Source organism: Rhinopithecus bieti, unplaced genomic scaffold, assembly GCF_001698545.2.
Source record: "Rhinopithecus bieti isolate Rb0 unplaced genomic scaffold, ASM169854v2 scaffold_19858, whole genome shotgun sequence".
Lineage (NCBI taxonomy): Eukaryota > Metazoa > Chordata > Mammalia > Primates > Cercopithecidae > Rhinopithecus > Rhinopithecus bieti.
In genome coordinates this window covers 1,212,382-1,231,436 of record NW_016810077.1, presented here as the reverse complement: position 1 = coordinate 1,231,436, position 19,055 = coordinate 1,212,382, and the positions used below count along the sequence as shown (strand labels likewise).

Here is a 19,055-nt window from a genome sequence, read left to right as displayed (position 1 = left end):
CACAATGGCCACGTCGGCCTGGGTGTTAAGTGCTCCAAGGAGGTGGCCACCGCCATCCGTGGGGCCATCATCCTGGCCAAACTCTCCATTGTCCCGGTGCGCAGAGGCTACTGGGGGAACAAGATCGGCAAGCCCCACACTGTCCCTTGCAAGGTGACAGGCCGCTGCGGCTCTGTGCTGGTGCGCCTCATCCCTGCACCCAGGGGCACTGGCATCGTCTCAGCGCCTGTGCCCAAGAAGCTGCTCATGATGGCTGGTATTGATGACTGCTACACCTCAGCCCGGGGCTGCACTGCCACCCTGGGCAACTTCGCCAAGGCCACCTTTGATGCCATCTCTAAGACCTACAGCTACCTGACCCCTGACCTCTGGAAGGAGACTGTGTTTACCAAGTCTCCCTATCAGGAATTCACTGACCACCTTGTCAAGACCCACACCAGAGACTCCGTGCAGTGGACCCAGGCTCCAGCTGTGGCTACAACATAGGCTTTTTATACAAGAAAAATGAAGTGAATTAAGCCTGTTAAAAAAAAAAAAAAGTTCTATGATTGAAAGATAATTAGCTATGGACAAGAAATAAAATGCATACTTATCTTGTAATCGTGGATAAATAACAACAGTGAAATATTCCAGGAACTGGAGTAAAAGGCCTGTAATATGAAGTCACATGAAAACAACTATTGCTATTCATTCATTCATTCATCCATTCATTCATTCATTCAGCGTTGGATACTCACTGACCTTGTGTGTACTGTAGCAGGTGGGAAGAAGAGCTCACAGTTGAGTAGAAATAAACAGAGACCAGGCTAATTAGAATACAGTGGAATAAGGACAATAACAGAAATGCTCTTGGGAAAGAGCATAGAAAAAGGTTATATTACTTTTGAGTTCGGGGATGATGAATTCACAGAAGTGACTTTTTAATTGGTCCCCTCCAGTGTATAAACTCACCTTTTATTTCCAGTGACCATTAGCTATGTTTATCTTCAACGACTACCATGGCCATATTCTGGGCTTTCTCATCATCCAGACTATATAAACTCTCATACAACAAAATCCACGATCCCACGCTCTGACCAAACCAATTGGTCTTCCCAGTTTGCTTATTCAGTTTCAGAGACAGCCCTTCCTTGGAACTTATCAAGACTTTCACTCTCAGACCCCTCCTATTTACACTTTGCTCTCCTTGTAGCACAGACCTCCATAAACCAGGACTTTAGCCACTCTCTTGCTGTTGTTCTTAATTTCTTGACTCCTTTATTGTCCTGTATTGGTTTTATTGGGAAAATCCTACCTTAGGTCAAACTACCTGTGGCCTTCTCCATGCTCATGTTTAGACTACTAGGGAAAAATCACAGGCAGATTGGGGACATTTAAAAACCATCATTCCCAACTTCAACTAGGATCTTAACATCTCTCAGTAATCCTTTTATGTTTTCCTACTTAATGTTCTTGCCAGTCCTCCATGATGGCTATTTCAATATTCTTTTCTTTCCTAATATTCTTGGATATTCTACCACCTTCTACTCACGTGTTTAGCAGATAATCTTGCTTGCTACATTTTAGAGAAAATGGAAACCATCAGATGGGTAATTCTTTAACTTTCTGCAATCAAACCTAAAAAATTATTGGTGGCTATAGTATTTCTCCTTCTATCCTGTTAAAACCAGAGTTGGGCTTCTGTCTATCCTAGGCAAACAACTTGGGTAGGTATTAAAATATCAGGATAGGGGAAGGAGAGAAAATATGTTTATTCAGTAAGAAAAAGGCCTAAGAAAGAATCCTGAGGAATAGCAATATTAAAGAGGTAGATGCAGAAGGAAGAGAGCACCACGGGGACTCAGAAGGAGCATTCAGAGAGAGGGGATGTAACATCAGAAAGCATGAAATTAAGGGGGCAAAGGTAGAATATATTTCAAGCCAGAGGGAGAATTGACATTACCGATCTCTAAAACTTTAGACAAAAAAAAAAATACAAAAACTTGACAATCAACACGTATCTTTTGGATTTGATAACAAATAGGCTACTGAGGAGTTTGATAAGAGTACTTCAGTGGAGAGACAGGGAAGGCAGACAGACTGGAGTGGTTTGAGAAGTGAATGTCAAGCGTGGACATGGAGATTCCAGTTGTAGATTTCTATTTTAAGAAGTTCAGCTCTGGCTGGGAGCGGTGGCTCACACCTGTAATCCCAGTACTTTGGGAGGCCGATGAGGGCGGATCACGCAGTCAGGAGATCGAGACCATCCTGGACAACACAGTAAAACACCGTCTCTACTAAAAATACAGAAAAAAAAAAAAAATTAGCTGGGTGTGGTGGCACGTGCCTGTAATCCCAGCTACTTGGGAGGTTGAGACACGAGACTTGCTTGAACCTGGGAGGCGGAGGTTGCAGTGAGCTGAGATCGCACCACCGCACTCCAGCATGGTGACAGCGAGAGACTCTGTCTCAAAAAAAAAAAAAAACAAAAGAAGTTCAGTTCTGATGGGGAGGATGCAGATAGACAAGGTTGTAACTGGACAGAGTTATGGGGTAGGCAAAAGCTATTTATTGTTTTGATGATAAAGACTTAGTATACTTAAATGCCCATGGAAAAGGATAAAATATTAAATGCCCATGGAAAAGGATAAATATTTGATGGAATAAGGTCTGCGTGAAAGCAGGAAAGAAGAAAATAAGAAACTTCTTGTAGGCTCCTCTTTTTCTACCTGTACTAGATTCTTCTTTTTACTCTGTATAACTCTTTCATGCTTCCAAATATTACCTACCTGACAATGAATTCCAAATCTAGACCATTATGTAAAAGCAATCTCTTGAGCTCCAGACCTTTTTATCCAGCTGCCTGTTGGACAGTACTCACTGGCTGTCTACAGGCACCTCAGGCACATCACATTCAAAACAGAGACAATTATTGTTTCTTCCAAATATGCTTCCCCCCCTATGTTTCATGTACCAGGAGGCAACTATTAGGCAACCGGAATGTTAGTAGAGATCTCTGACTCTCCTTCACCTTTCCTCATTTCCTCCTACTTTCTTTCCTTGGTTAATTCCAGGTCTTAACTTAGATTTCCCTCTTCTCTAGGAAGCCTACTTATCCCCTCCTAGCCCACAAGTCAGGGCTAGGTGTTTTTCAGGCTAGGTGTTTTTCCTCTCTTTTAGCATTTATTACTTTATTTTATATTGCCTTTTTACTAGACTCTGAACTCTATGTTGATAGGCAGGGACTGTGTCTACTTCACAGTTTCATTCCAGTGCCTGGAACATAGCAAATGTTGAATAAATATTAGTGGAATGAATAATTATAATTTATAATATTTGTATACCACTTTAGGGCATTTCCACATTTATTATCTTATTTAATCTTCACATACAACTGTGAACATGTTGCTATTATGTTTTTATTTTACTGATGAAGAAAATGGGGCTCAAAAGTTTAAGTGACTTTATCCAAATTGCTTGGACAAACGGAGGCAAGATGGCGCAGTTCCCGCTTCTTCACCGTCAACTTTCCCGCGCCCGGGAAAGACACAGGTCGACTGCGCAGGCGCAACCCGACCTCCGACGGAGAGAAACCGGAACCCGCCTAGCCACGCCTATCGACCTGCCCCCGACCCGCCTATGTCCCACCCACTGCCCTCCCACTCCCGGGCCCAGGACATAAAAGCCCTCCCGGCTAGAGCGCCAGAGCGAACTTCCTCAGCCCCTCATCCTGCGCGGGACCCAGGAACCTCGCCCGAGAGCGCCGGAGCGACTTCGTCGGCCTCCATTGCCGGAGGCCGGTGAACCTCGCCCCTCCCTCACATTGGTTTGTAAATAAAGTTTTTTTTTTGCCTTGCCTACTTGCCTTTTCTCTGGCATTTGCTCTGGGGGTCGCATTAAAGCAAATCACAAATCATGCACCCGTAAGTGGCAGAGTGGGAAATCTCACTTTTTTGGTATTTATCTCATAGCATGTTGTCTTTCCAAGGAAATTTGTCTTGGGCTTTCACTGACTTGAGGCTGCAAGGTCTCCATAAAGTGCTTTTGATTTTAATCATATTATTTCTTGATACTGTTTCATGCTTCCAAGTATTATCTATCTGACAATGAATCTTCTCTGGAAGATTCTTTCGTGTAATGGTAAAAAAAAGAAGAAAAGAAAAGTAAAGAAATGCTAGCACTAGAATCAGGCTGCATATATTAGAACTCTGTGTGTTACCTCTTGTGCGCTTGGGCAAGTTTTATAACTTCTCTAGGCCTTGGTTTTCTCAAAGGGAAAATGAGAACAGTAGTACCTATCGCAGGTGCCTTCAAAGAAAGCCCTTAATGTAGAGCTTGGCACAGATTTGGTGACTAATCAGCGGTAGATATTATTATGATCATCTTCATCCTTGTGCCATCAGTCAGTACACTAATATGAAGGACACATGACAGACTCAGGGGTTCTTGTTTCCTGGGGGCAAGTAACGAACGTCATCTTGGAAGTTGCTATTGTTGATTAACTTGTGCAGACAGGTCTAGAGTTCAGACCCCTCAGGCTCCCTCCTGCATGACTATATTTGAGGGAAGAATCCAGCCTTAGAGAGTGTTAGTGTGGTTCTAAAGAGGCCGGACTGGGTAGCATTGGAGCCTGTGGGCGAGTTCCTGATCAGAATCTGGAGATGCAGATTGGAGAGCGGAGTGGAGGAAGATATGTTGTGCTTAAACAGAAAAACAAAAGTAGGGTTCTCCAGTAAGGAAGGAGAAGTAAAACCTAAATGAAGCCAAAAAAACTTTTAGATAGGTTATAGTGATTGATTGGTTAGTATGTGTCAGGTGCTTATGTACATTAAATTATTTCTTTATAACAACCTAGTCAATTGTGATATTATTCCTGTTTCGTATTTGAAGAAACTGAGGCTTAGAAAGGGTAAGTAACTTGCCCAAAATCTCACAGATGGAATCAAAAGGAGAGCATATCAGGAGTGCATGGACAGAGTTGGAACTAGAGGTAATAAGCATGCTTGAACATGATGCTCTGCTGAATACCCCTACAGAAGACACCATTGTTCCTGTGGGTTTTACTGATGGGTTTATGTGCCTGCTCCTGCTCAGGTGATCCCTTAAGGAAGCTGACAAACCTGGCTGCATATCACATTTCCCTGGGAGCTTGTCAATGTACAGATTCCCAAGCCACACTCGCGCATATGCTTATGCAGTAGGTCTCAGATAGGTGCACCAAATCCATGTTTTTAACAATCACCGCAGATAATTTTGAATCACCTGGTCTCCTGGCTGGTATTTAGAAAGTATTCCATTAAAGCCACCCACAGCTGGAGGCAATATGTGGTCTTTATGCAGCATTCCAACAAGTTAGCAATGGTTGCCCTAGCTAAAGAATCTGTTGATTACCCAGTTCTGGCAGGGGAAGGGTTGAAAGTATGCCAAGAAATTCCCTTGGCTTCCCAAATTCCAGGCTTCAGAATAAAACCTGGATTAATAGATGCACACATAGAATGCAACATGGCAGTAATTCAGGCTGTAAAATGTGTTCTTGTTAAATCGCCTGTATTCATAGAATGCTGCAGATCTGTTAGGTTAGCTTAAAATCCTGAATATTGGGTTTGAAATTCTCAGCAATCATTTGTGTTCTACATGAGTAAAGAAGCAATAAGCATTTTGTCTGCAGCAAGCTAAATCATCCTGAGGGAGCAGTTTACATCATTAGAATGTAATGAAATAAGTTGTCACCGGCAGCTGCCAACGGTATTTCTGGTGACAAAAGGTTATGTTTAGCAGACATTTTCAGAGTTATATTTCCTTTTGTGCATGGAGGGAGGCCAGGTATGCTGGCAGAGTGACTTTCTTTTTGATTTCATGTACTTTTTTTGGAATAAATTTTACTATGTATATTAGAGTTTTACAACATGATGTTTTGGGATATGTACACATAGTAAAATAGTTACTGTAGTGAAGCAGATTAACATATCTATCATCTCACAGTTACTTCTTTTTGGTGACAAGAGCAGCTAAAATCTATTATACCTGTTTTAAAAAATCCCTAATACAATACAATTCTATTAACTTCAGTCCTCATGCTGTACATTGGATCTATAAACTTGTTAATCCTACAGATCTGCTCTTTTGTATGTTTTGCTCTACATTTTCCTATTTCCTCCCCACTCACCAGCCTGTGGAATATCCATATATATTATATATTATATATACATATTATATACATATATACACATTAGATATACATATTATATACATCTATACATATTATATATAACAATATATGCGTGTATATATACACATACATAAATATGTATACACACATATATATACACATATATAAATATGTATACACACATATATATATTTAGATTGGTTTATTATTCACTTAGCAGCATAATGTCTTCAAGGTCCATCCATGTTGTGGCCAATGGCAGGATCTCCTTTTTAAAGTTTCTATAATATTCCATTCTGGGGAGAAAATTTTTGCAATCTACCCATCTGACAAAGGGCTAATATCCAGAATCTACAAAGAACTTAAACAAATTTACAAGAAAAAAGCAACCCCATCAAAAAATGGGCAAAGGTTATGAACAGACACTTCTCTCTCTTTTTTTTTTTTTTTTGAACAGACACTTCTCAAAAGAAGACATGCAACCAACAGACATATGAAAAAATGCTCGTCATCACTGGTCATTAGAGAAATGAAAATCAAAACCACAACGAGATACCATCTCATGCCAGTTAGAATGGTGATCATTAAAGTCTGGAAACAACAGATGCTGGAGGGGTTGTGGAAAAATAGGAATGCTTTTACACTGTTGGTGGGAATGTAAATTCAACCATTATGGAAGACAGTGTGGTGATTCCTCAAGAATCTAGAACTAGAAATACCATTTGACCCAGCAATCCCATTACTGGGCATATACCTACAAGATTATAAATCATTCTATGATAAAGACACATGCACATGTATGTTTATTGCGGCACTATTCACAATAGCAAAGACTTGGAACAAGCCCAAATGTCCATCAATGATAGACTGGATTAAGAAAATGTGACACATATACACCATGGAATACTATGCAGTCATAAAAAGGATGAGTTCATGTCCTTTGCAGGGACACGGATGAAGCTGGAAACCCATCATTCTCAGCAAACTATCACAAGATCAGAAAACCAAATACCACATGTTCTTGCTCATAGGTGGGAGTTGAACAATGAGAACACAAGGACAAAGGGTGGGAACATCACACACCAGGACCTGTCAGGGAGTGGGGGGCTAGGGGGGGATAACATTAGGAGAAATACCTATTGTAGGTGACGGGTTGATGGGTGCAGCAAACCACCACTGCACATGTATATCTATGTAAAAAAACTGCACGTTCTGCACATGTAACCCAGAACTTAAAGTATAATAATAATAATAATAATAATAATTAAAAAAAGAAAGTCCTGAATCCCGAGAACTCATCATTCCTGGATCAACTCAGGCAGCTGGTTTCCTAACATACTGAATTTGGATACCTAGGAAGAAACTCTGCGGTGACTTACGTACTTTTATTTCTGCCATTTGAGCTGAATGTTTACCAAGAGTTTGTTAGGAAATTTGTTTCCAAGCCTGTTTAAGTCAGTTACAAATAATTACAAATTTAATGAAATACAATATAAACTGACGAAATATCTGTGTCAAAATAGAGAGTTGTGTCGCTGGAGAAGCTAATTAGAATGTTTTGGAAAGATCCAACAAAGAAAAGTTGCTTTTAAAAAAATATTCCATTCTGTATATCTACCACACTTAAAAAAATCCATTTGTCTGCTGATGGACATTACGTTGTTTTCGCATCATGGCTACTTTGAATGCCACAGTGAACATGGGAGTGCAGACACCTTTATGATGTGGTGATTTCATCACCTTTGGGTATATACTCAGAAGAGGGATCACTGGGTCATGTGGTAGTTCTATTTTTAATTTCTTTAGGACCCTGTTTTCCATAATGCTGTACCAATCTACATTCTCATAAACAGTATACTAGGGTTCCCTTTTCTTCACACCCTTGCCACCATCTGTTATTGCTTGTCTTTTTGATAATAGTCAACCTTATAGGTATGAGGTGATATCTTATAGTGGCTTTAATTTGCATTTTTTTTGATGATTAGTGATGTTGAGCACCTTTTCATACACCTGTTGGCTATTTTAATGTTTTCTTTGAAGAAATGTCTGTTCAGGTCCTCTGTTTATTTTAAAATGTAATTGTTTTCTTCTTTTGAGTTGTAAGAATTCTTTATAGATTTTGCAACTTTGTTTTTCTTTCTCATGATTTCTTTGGCTATTTGTGAGTTTTTATGGCTCCATACGAACTTTAGCATTTTTTTTCTATTTCCATGAAAAAATGCCTTTGGAATTTTAGTAATGATTATGTTACATTTCTACATTGCTATGGGCAGTATGGACATTTCAACTGTATTAATTATTCCATCCATCAACATGGGATATATTTTTATTTACATGTGGGATATATTTTTATTTACATGTGGCTTCTTCAATTTCTTTTATCAATGTTTTATAGTTTTCAGTGTACAAATCTTTCATCTCCTTGGTTAAAGTTGTTCTTAGGTATTTGATGCTATCATAAATGAGATTTTTTTTGACTACTTTTTCAGCTAGGCTGTTACTTATGTATAGAAATGCTACTTATCTTTGCATGTTGATTTTGTATTTAGCAACTTTACTGCATTCATTTATTAGTTAAAACAGGTTTTAATTGAATTTTTGGGCTTTTCTATGTATGAGACATGTCATCTGCCAATAGAGATATTTTTACTTCTTTCTTTCTGATTTGGATGAATACTTTTATTTCTTTTCTTACCTGATTGCTTATGCTAGTACTTTCAGTACTACATTGAATAGAAGTGGTTAGAGTAGGCATCCTTGTTTTATGTTGGATCTTAGTGGAAAAGCTTTCAGTTTTTCTTTGTTGATTATAATGTTAGCTGTGAGTTTTTCATAAAAGGCCTTTATTATGGTTGAGGAGCTTTCCTACTGTACCTAAATTAATATAAGAGTTTTTATCAAGAAGAGATACTGAACTTTGTCGAATGTTTTTTCTGCATCAATTGAGATGATCATGTGGTTTTAATCTTTCATTCTGTTAATGTGATACGTCACACTGATTGATTTGTGTATGTTAAACCAGCCTTGCATGTCAGGAATAAATCCCACTTGGTCATGATGTATGATCTTTTTGACATGTTGTTGAATTGTTTACTAATATTTTATTGAGGATTTTTGCATCAGTGTTCATTAGGGGTACTGGCCTATAGTTTTCTTTTCCTGTGGTGTTTTGTCTGGCTTAGGTATCAAGGTGGTGCTGGCATTGTGAAATGTGAAATGTGAAACGTGTTTGAAAGTATTTCCTGTAGCTCTGTTTTTTGGAAGAGTTTGAGAACGGGCGGATCACGAGGTCAGGAGATCGAGACCATTCTGGCTAACACAGTGAAACCCCGTCTCTACTAAAAAAATACAAAAAACTAACCGGGCGAGGTGGCGGGCACTTGTAGTCCCAGCTACTTGGGAGGCTGAGGCAGGAGGATGGCGTAAACCCGGGAGGTGGAGCTTGCAGTGAGCTGAGATCCAGCCATGGCACTCCAGCCTGGGCGACAGAGCGAGACTCCATCTCAAAATAAAATAAAATAAAATAAAATAAAAAATAATAATTCTTCTATGAATGTTTGGTAGACTTCAGCTGTGAAGGCATTTGGTCCTGGGCTTTTCTTTGTTGGAATGTTTTAAATTACTTCTTCAATTTCTTTATTTGTTATTGGTTTTTGTACATTTTTTTTTCTTTTTGAGACAGGGTCTGGGTCTCTCACCCAGGCTGGAGTGCAGTGGCATGATCTTGGCTTAGTGCAAACTCTGCCTCCAGAGCTCAAGCGATCCTCCCACCTCAGCCTCCTGAGTAACTGGGACTACAGATGCACACCACCACACCTGGCAAATTTTTGCATTTTTTTTTGTAGAGACAGAGTCTCACTATGTTGCCCAGGCTGGTCTCAAATTCCTGCTCTCAAGCGATCTGCTTGCCTCGGCCGTTCAAAGTGTTGGGATTACAGGCGTAAGCCACTGTGGCTGGCCTGGTTTACGTGCTTTTAATAATGGTTTGTCTAGGTAGGCATGGACAGATGTAATAAAGTACTTAATAAAATGCTTGATGTCAAAGCAATAATGTTTCAGTAGGTGGCTTCAGAAGCCTGCTCTTCTCAAAGATGAAGTATGTACTATGCTAAATGCTATTTATCACCAAACTTTCTTTTCCTATTATTGGACACAGCAATGAAACTCTTGGCTAGGGGAGCCAATGCCTCTCCAAGTCTCTTTTTCTGCCTATGTGGACACCACCCTGACCCAAGCAACAATTAATCCTCTCTTGGGTTACAGTAATAAACTCCTAACTGGTCTCCGTCTCACTCTTCTTGCCCTTCTATACATAGTTTTTTTTATTAAGTAGCTTGACTTTTTGTTCTTGTATAAATATCTGATCATGTCTAACTGCTATTTCCCTTGCACTTAGAAAAATCTTTGGCACATAGTATGTGCCCAGTAATTATTTGTTAACTGAGTTAATAACTGTTACTCTCTGCTAAAACTTTTCAAACCCTTCTCACTGCTTTCAGTATACAGACCAAACTTTTAAATAGGGGGTTATAATTGCCTTGCTAACTCACTCACCTCTTACATGTTCTGCTCCATACTAGACTACCTTCAGCTCATCCAGTTTACCATTTCTCATTGCTGAAACTTCATACCTGCTATTCTCCCTGTCCAAGCATCATCCCTTCCCCTACCTTGCTCACTTTTCTTTAACCGAGGAATTCATTTTATTCTTTAGATCTCAGCCTAGATGCCATCTTTTGCAACACGTATTCTCTGATTCCCCACAATTGGGTAACTTGGATCTCATTTGTGATCCTTTAGCTTCTGACCTCTTCCATTCTAGCTATTCTTCCATTGCACTGTAATTGCTGATTTGCTTGTCTCTGCATTCAGCTAGGCTCTAAGGTCCTGGGTGCAGAGATGCTGTCTATCTTATTTACATTGCAAAGCACCTAGCATAGGTCTTTGCATCTAGTGTGTATTCATTAGAGAGTCAAAAGCATAGCCTTGATTTCTCCCTTCAGCTGTAGTTGGGAAGAAAGTCCTACAGGTAAGGTAAGTTTATAGGCTTTCAGTGAGAGTGAACTCTTTGGTTCACCTCCCTCACTTGACACCTACATGGTCACCACCCTGACCCAGGTTACTATTAGTCCTGGCCTGAGTTACAGCAATAGACTCCTAACTTGTCTCCCTTACTCTCTTCTTGTCCTTCTTTACATAGTTCTGCACTCAGTAGCCAGAGAAATTGAACTCGAGAGTGTTCATGTGGCTTGTTTAAAGCCTTACAATGGCTTAGTAGTGAAACAGAATGAGAAACCATGTTTTAGGAACTAGTTTCTTCTTTTATAGTAGTAGAATGCTCATTAGCCCCAAACCTATCCTGATTAAATCCCATTTGATTCTGATTCACTCTTAAGTCTCTTCACTTACAACAGTATTCTAATTTCAGCTGGGTTTTCCTTGAGGTCTTTGCACAGATCCTAGAGATAATACTATTACTCTCTCCTTATGGTTCTGAGAATATCTGCTTTTCTTAATAAGCAACATCCCACCTAGTAACCACTTTCAGTGAGAGAAAGAGATTTCATTGACAGAAAAATACATAATAAACCTTGAATATGGAGAGTGCATATCAAGTCTGAATATTTTATTCTCAATGAGTATTTTTTTTTATGAACTCAATCTCTGAAGACACAGTGGGAAGGTTTTTCAATTCCAGAAGTCTACGCTGTCTGTCATAATTTGTTCTTAGCAGATGTCTTTATCATTAATTACTGAATATTGTTGGCTTGTTTCACTGAACATTCAGATATCCCAACTGAAGAACTCTTCCATTTCTTTTTTTTTTCTTTTATTCTTGGTACCCATTTTTTAGCTGCTTCGTGCAGTTGCCATTTTGTTTTCCTTGTGGCAGTTCCTCCCCTCATGCACACCACCCCCAACACAACTTGTTCCTTTCATAAACAATGGGTTTTTGAAAGAGAGAGAGAGTAATTTTTGGTTTCAAAGACCAAAAGACTCAAAAACTTTCCTCCTTCTTTCCTCTAGCTGTGACTCTAAGACCTTTGCTCTATGCTTACCTGCAATTTTATACCATCTCCATTTCCCTTCTCCCAGAGGTAGCAACTGGGGGTTTGCCATGTGACCCTGGTATCACAATGGTGTACATAGCTATAAGTGAGTATTCTTTCAAGAAGGTATAGAATTATTTCTAGGCTTCCGGTCCTGTGGGCAGTTCCTCAAACCTGGGGTTTGGCAGGAGCGTGAGTGAGAGGGCAGACAGGCAGACAGTGTTAGGGGACAAGCAGCTGGGACTATTTTCAAAGAAGTAGAAGGCAACACAACCCTGGACAATCTAACTGAAAAACTTGTATATAACTAGCTAAGCATACACATCTCAGGGCTATTTCCCTAGCATGCTTCCTCTCCAAGATCATAGCTTTTTCTTTTCTGTTTCCTTTTATTTTTAATATTGAAAAAATTTCAAATTCACTTTTAAAATTGCAAAATATAGTACTTTTCTTTTCTTTTCTTTTCTTTTTTTTGAGACAGGATCTCACTTGCTCACCCAGGCTGGAGTGCAGTGGCATGATCTGGGCTCATTGCAGCCTCAACCTTCCAGGCTCAAACGATATTTCCACCTTAGCCCCTGCAAATAGCTGAAACTATAAGCACACGCTACCACACCTGGCTAATTTATTTTTTGGTAGAGATGGGGTTTTGCCCTGTTGTCCAGGCTGGTCTTAAACTCCCGGGCTCAAGCAATCTGCCCACCTCAGCCTGCCAAAGTGCTGGGATTTCAGGCATGAGCCACTGTGCCCAGCCCATAGTATATGCTTATATATCCCTCATCTAGATTCCCCAAATGTTCATATTTTTTACCAAAATGTGTTCTTAGTGGGATGCCCTATAATTTTCTCTGTCTCTCTCTCTCTCTGTATATGCACATATATAAAATGTCCTTATATTTATGCATATATATATCTCTCTGGACATATATATATATGTATGTATATATATAAAATACCCTTTCTCTGAATCATTTGAGACTAAGTTGCAGACATACAACTTTACTGTCATGCATTTCAGTGTATATTTCCTAAAAACAATGACACTATCCTATATAACTATAGTATAACTATAGTATAATTGTCAAAATCAGGAAATTAACACGGTTATAGTGTTAATTAATATCTAATCTATGTTAAAAGTAAACCCTGAGTTGAATTAAATTTAATGGAGTTTTATTGAGCAAAGAGGCATTCATCAACTGGGCAGCCTCCTGCACCAGAATAGGCTCATAGAGACTCTAGCACAGCCATGTGGTGGAAGATTTTTGGACACAAAAAAGAAAGTGACAGAAAACTGAAGTGAGGTACAGAAACAGCTGGATTGGTTACAGCTAGTCGTTTCCCTTATTTGAACATGGTTTGAACAGTTGGCTGCCACTGATTAGCCAAAACTCGTTGATTGACACAAGAATACGTTACAGTTCACAGAGAAAGCTTTAGGCTGAACTTAAAATATGAAAGGAGGTGGTTTTAGGTTAGACTTAATTTAACATCTACAATTCTTACTTGAATTTTACCAGTTATCATATTAATGATTTTTATGACAAAAGAAAAAATAATTCTGGTTCAAGATCGAATCCAGCCTTATTTTTTTTTACATTTAGTTGGTGTATCTTTTAGTCTTCTTTAACCTGGGACAGTTCCTGTGTTTTCTTTTCATGAACTTGACATTTTTGAACAGTACAGGCTAGTCATTTTAAAGACAGTCTTTCAGGTTAGTTTCTTTAATATTTCCTCATGGTTAGATTCAGACTGTACATTTTTGGCAGGGAAAATACAGAAGTGATGTTGCGTCCCTCTTGGTGCATCACATCAGGAGGGATGTGATGCCAGTAAGTCTCATTAGCCATCATGCTAACTTTTTTTTTTTTTTTGAAACAGAGTCTGGCTCTGTCGCCCAGGCTGGAGTGCAGTGGCGCGATCTCGGCTCACTGCAAGCTCTGCCTCCCGGGTTCACACCATTCTCCTGTCTCAGCCTCCTGAGTAGCTGGGACTACAGGCGCCCGCCACCACACCCGGCTAATTTTTTGTATTTTAGTAGAGACGGGGTTTCACCGTGGTCTCGATCTCCTGACCTTGTGATCCGCCCGCCTCGGCCTCCCAAAGTGCTGGGATTAGAGGCGTGAGCCACCACGCCCGGCCCATCATGCTAACTTTGATCACTTGGTCAATGTGGTGTCTGCCAGATTTTCCCATTAAAAAGTTACCTTTGGTAATTAAGTGTTTTGTGGAGAGATACTTTGAGACTATGCAAATATCTTATTTTTCATCCAGATATACCCACTAATTTTAATATCTACTAGTGATTCTTGACCGAAACAATTATTACTATGGTGGTTGTCAAATGTTGATTTTGAATTTCATAATTTCTTCTGTATTTATTATTTATTAGTTGCCATTTTACTTTCAGAAAATGTTTCCTTCCTTTCTTCTTTCCTTCCTTCCTTCCTTCCTCCCTCCCTCCCTCTTTTTTTCTTCCTCCTTTCCTTTCTTCCTTTTTACTTTCCTTCCTTCTGTATAGGCTCACAGGATTTTATTATATTCTATGGGTTGTAATTTGTTACTATAATGATTTATTTTGATGCTCAGATTGACCCAGATTTAGCTAGTGAAGAGTCCTCTGAATCTGGATTCTTTGTTCTTCTGACATGTCCCCATCAGTCTTTGAATACTTCCTTACTTTCTAGTATAGTAAGATGCTCCAGGCTTAGCTTGTACACATCCTACCACAGCGATGGAACCAATCATTTTGTCACAGAGCCCTAGCTCCTTTTGGTGAGGAGTGGCATTTAGAAAGCAAGATCTGGATGCTAGGTGTGTTCATCAATACTGAGGTATCATTGCTTCTAGTTCTCACACAAATACACACAAGTTCACACATCTATATGTAATTTCCATATCAATCTATTGGGACTCTAGCTTTTGCTTATTTATCTCACAGGCAATGAGAAAGGAATTGTCACTTTGTGTTTGGTTAGTTCTTTAAAACAATTTTTGTAGGACTTACATTTTCGTCAAGTTTAAAATGGCTCCACTTTTCCTAGCCAGTTTCAGGTCACAGTTTCCCCATCTCTTTTAAGGTTGCAAACTCTAGCACATGTATTACACAGAGTATCAAATGCTGATCAGTGCAAATGACTAGAAGCAATAGGAGTATGAAAGCCTCACTGCTCTCCTATGCTTGTTTGCAGAAGGCTATGAGGGCTAAACTACATCCATGCTGCGGCAGGTAAACTCGTTCCTTCGATGAAACAGGTGAGATGGGAAGAGTTCATTGGTTTGTACATATGAGATCAACATTGGGAAAAACAAGTGTCAGTATTTCATTTGAATTCATATGATGACACTATTGTGGTCTGAGAATGTTGACTAATATTAGTCGGTATATGATGAAAAAATGTTCTGTGGTAAAATAACTAGAGCATTTACTATACTAATGGGTATCATGGCTTTTCAAGAGAGGGATATACTACAAAATTTCCCAAACTTACCTATCCATGGAATCCCCTTTTCATGGAGCACTGGATGAAATTTTGTCCCATGAGACCAACTCTGGGGAATACTGTTACACACATACTAGCTCATGTGGTAAGTAACATAGAGTCATGATGTTATAAATGTTCCAGAAAACCTGATTTGCTCTGAGCCTCAGGACTCTCTTGAATGCAGTCCTAATGTTTTCTCTGTGATTCATTTTCTCTCTGTCTTCACTTGTTATGTGTCCCTCATCAAATGAAAGGCTTTGAGTTTTCGTATTGCTGTATTAGTGAGGTCCTGGAAACATTTGTTTAACAAATTTGCTAATCACTGTATTTATTTCTGATAGATACATCTCTAATATCTTGTGATTCTCTAATGGTTCATGCCCATCTTCCACCAAAATCTGTCATGATTCCCTGAAGTGAATTTAGAACACTTTGGAAAATGCATGTATGTGAGAGAGGTTGGATCTCATAGGATTAGAAGGAGTACACATAGTTAAATTACACTACAGATGACATTTTCATCCATATTCTTTTTTTTTTTTTTTGAGACAGAGTCTTGCTCTGTCACCTAGACTGGAGTGCACTGGTGTGATCTTGGCTCACTGCAACCTCTGCCTCCCGGGTTCAAGTGATTCTCTTGCCTCAGCCTCCTGAGTAGCTGGGATTACAGGCGCACACCACCATGCCTGGCTAATTTTTGTTTAGTAGAGATGGGGTTTCACCGTGGTGGTCAGGCTGGTCTTGAACTCCTGACCTCGTGATCTGCCCGCCTCAGCCTCCCAAAGTTCTGGGATTATAGACATGAGCCACTGTGCCTGGCTGTATTCTTAAAAAACTTATTTATTGAGTAATTAAGAGTTGATCACCTTAAGATATCTGCACTTTTAATTGATTTCATTCTTTCCAGAGAGCCACAGCAAACGCAAGTTAAACTTAAAAATTTTTGCAAGTAGATTACATTTCACAAATATTTTAAGTATTTTATGCATTTAGAGTAATGAAGTTAACTATCAAATCTTTTTGTACTGATATTTTTAACTGATCATTAGGTGTTTACTAATGCTACTAAATACAATCCTTCAGTGTTTGTAAAAATCATAGACAAAACATTTGGGTCCCTGAACAGGCTTTAGATCTGTAAATCAATCTCATGGATCATTTTAAATTACTAATCATAAGCAAACAGATAAGCAAGAATGACTATAAGTTGGGTTAATTACTGTAGCTCAAGTTTTAGCTCATAATTTTGACTTTCAAAGGCTACACAAACCAATTTTGTACTCTTAGATTATAATGAGCAGTCTTTATTCTTTAATCAGTTCACCCCGTATCTAGCTGTCTAATGTAACATTCCTTTGAAGTCTAGAAAGATCTAACATAATTGAAGAAATGTCGAACTACTTGACTCTTTTTTTTAATATAAAGGAATTAAACATTAATCAGGCTTATGCATCTCAATTAAGCCAATTAAAATTATCACAGAATGCAGTGCATACCTCAATAGGTAGCCTTAATGCTTGAATACATTATCAACTTTTACCTAATATTCCCATCTTCATTATGTCTATTATTACTATTAAAAAGTAAATACACATCTGAAGTCCATATTAGAAAGTCCACCGGTTAATATGGTCTTGCAAAGCCCTGGCAAAAGAAACACTTAAAGTGATGTTTATTCAACTACTGCTAATAGTGCTGGAACTCACCTTAAATCTTTCTGCCAAAGAAGAAATTCTGTAATTACACTGATGACTGATGCCTTCATCCAAATAGCCCATTAACTATTCAATTTGCTCCCTAACAACTGGGAAAGGCAGTTTTGGTCTTGCAAGCTATAGTATGTACACAAAGTCCATATAATTACTAATAATTTGTAACAAGTGTTAATTGATAAACAGCTCCCTCTGGTAGCTTAATTAAAGCTGTAGGATAGCGAGGCGATTTACAACTGGGATTGATCTCAATTAGTCAACAAAATCTGTGTAGTCTGTTCAAAGGAGAGTAAGGAAATTTAGCCTAGTGAGGCTTTGGGGATTTTGTCTCGTCTTCCTTGTTTCTTTTTCTTTCAAGAAGAGAAATGAAATCCGAAGAGCTGCCTTGCTTTGTCAGTAGCGATCTACCTAGCTTAGGCAGTGCATTACTTGTAGTCTCTTCAGCATTTGTTCTTCCATTTGTTTATTCTCTGGCAGGTTACTGAAAAATATTCAAGCATTTGCTTTTATTACACCCAGTGGTACACATTGCTGAATACCAACCCTGAGGGGCCTAAAAGTAGAAGGAAAAAACAATTTTTTAAAATGTCAGGTTTTCATCTTGCAGATCTGTTTACAAACTGGCATTCTGACGCCATAATTAAAAGGAAGCCCAGGAACAGTGGCACAGGGGAATCACCTGAGACTTGGCGGCCTGGGGATCTTGTAAAGCCATCATGGCTGCTTCAGGACTCAACTTATTTTATCATGTGGGCTGATACAGTAAAAACCTAATCTAAGCATTGCTGAAATTACCCCTATGGAATAGAAAAGGAAAAAAGTGTCATCTGTGCTCAGTGAGATCACAGACTGGCTGCAAACAGCTGCTGAAACATTAATTAATCTGTTTGCAAATAAATTGTGGATCTGTACTAGCTGAAATTGCTGTTATAAACAAGCTGGGATGCTGTACTTACCAGGTTTGCTTGTATTTTAATTTTTTTTTCCTATGCTGTAAAATCACCAGAGCCCAGATACAGCACTGTGTGTTTACTTGTGGAAGCTCTGAGAAAGTACACTGATGTTACCTTGTAGATACCCAGCTTGAAAGCAATTCATATCAGTTGTGGGACTTTTGTAGGCCTACAATACTGTGTTGAAGGGTCCACACTTCTTTTAAGTCAGATTTGTTAATCAAAGAGAATGAAATATTCTACAGAGCAAATTGATGTGGATTTAGCAATTCTGTAATTTTAAAACATTTCGTAAGTGTCACGGTTGCTTAATTTGTTCTAACTAGGCTGTGGCAAATTCTAGTTGCCTTGACCCTTAAAAGATTAATGTTGGTTCCCCATGTTTACTCATTTTTTAAAAAGTGATAGGATATGTAGCTGGAACAGAGAATTAAGAGAGTTTGTCCTGCCAAAATTGGAAATTCTGATACTCCCTGTTCTCTGTTTTTCTGTTCTTTTTTCTTGAAGATGATTTTAATTCAATAAACACTCACATCTCTTCATTTATTTAACAGATAGTTATTGAATGTCTAGTATGAGCCAATTACTCTGCCAGGTGCTGGGATACAGAAGGTACTGGGAATATAACTCTTGCCCTCAAGGGGTTTATGGTCTTAACGGGTTTAGGGTGAAGGTAGCCATAGCCAATATGGAAATGAATGACTATG

General features: G+C 39.0%; 1 pseudogene across 1 annotated transcript; it reads left to right on the top strand.

The window, feature by feature from the left end:
- The first annotated feature begins 6 nt into the window (after positions 1-6).
- LOC108541670 (40S ribosomal protein S2 pseudogene) lies at positions 7-523 on the top strand (annotated as a pseudogene). The gene has a single exon (XR_001889025.1). The product of XR_001889025.1 is annotated as a 40S ribosomal protein S2 pseudogene (transcript).
- Positions 524-19,055: the final 18,532 nt, after the last annotated feature.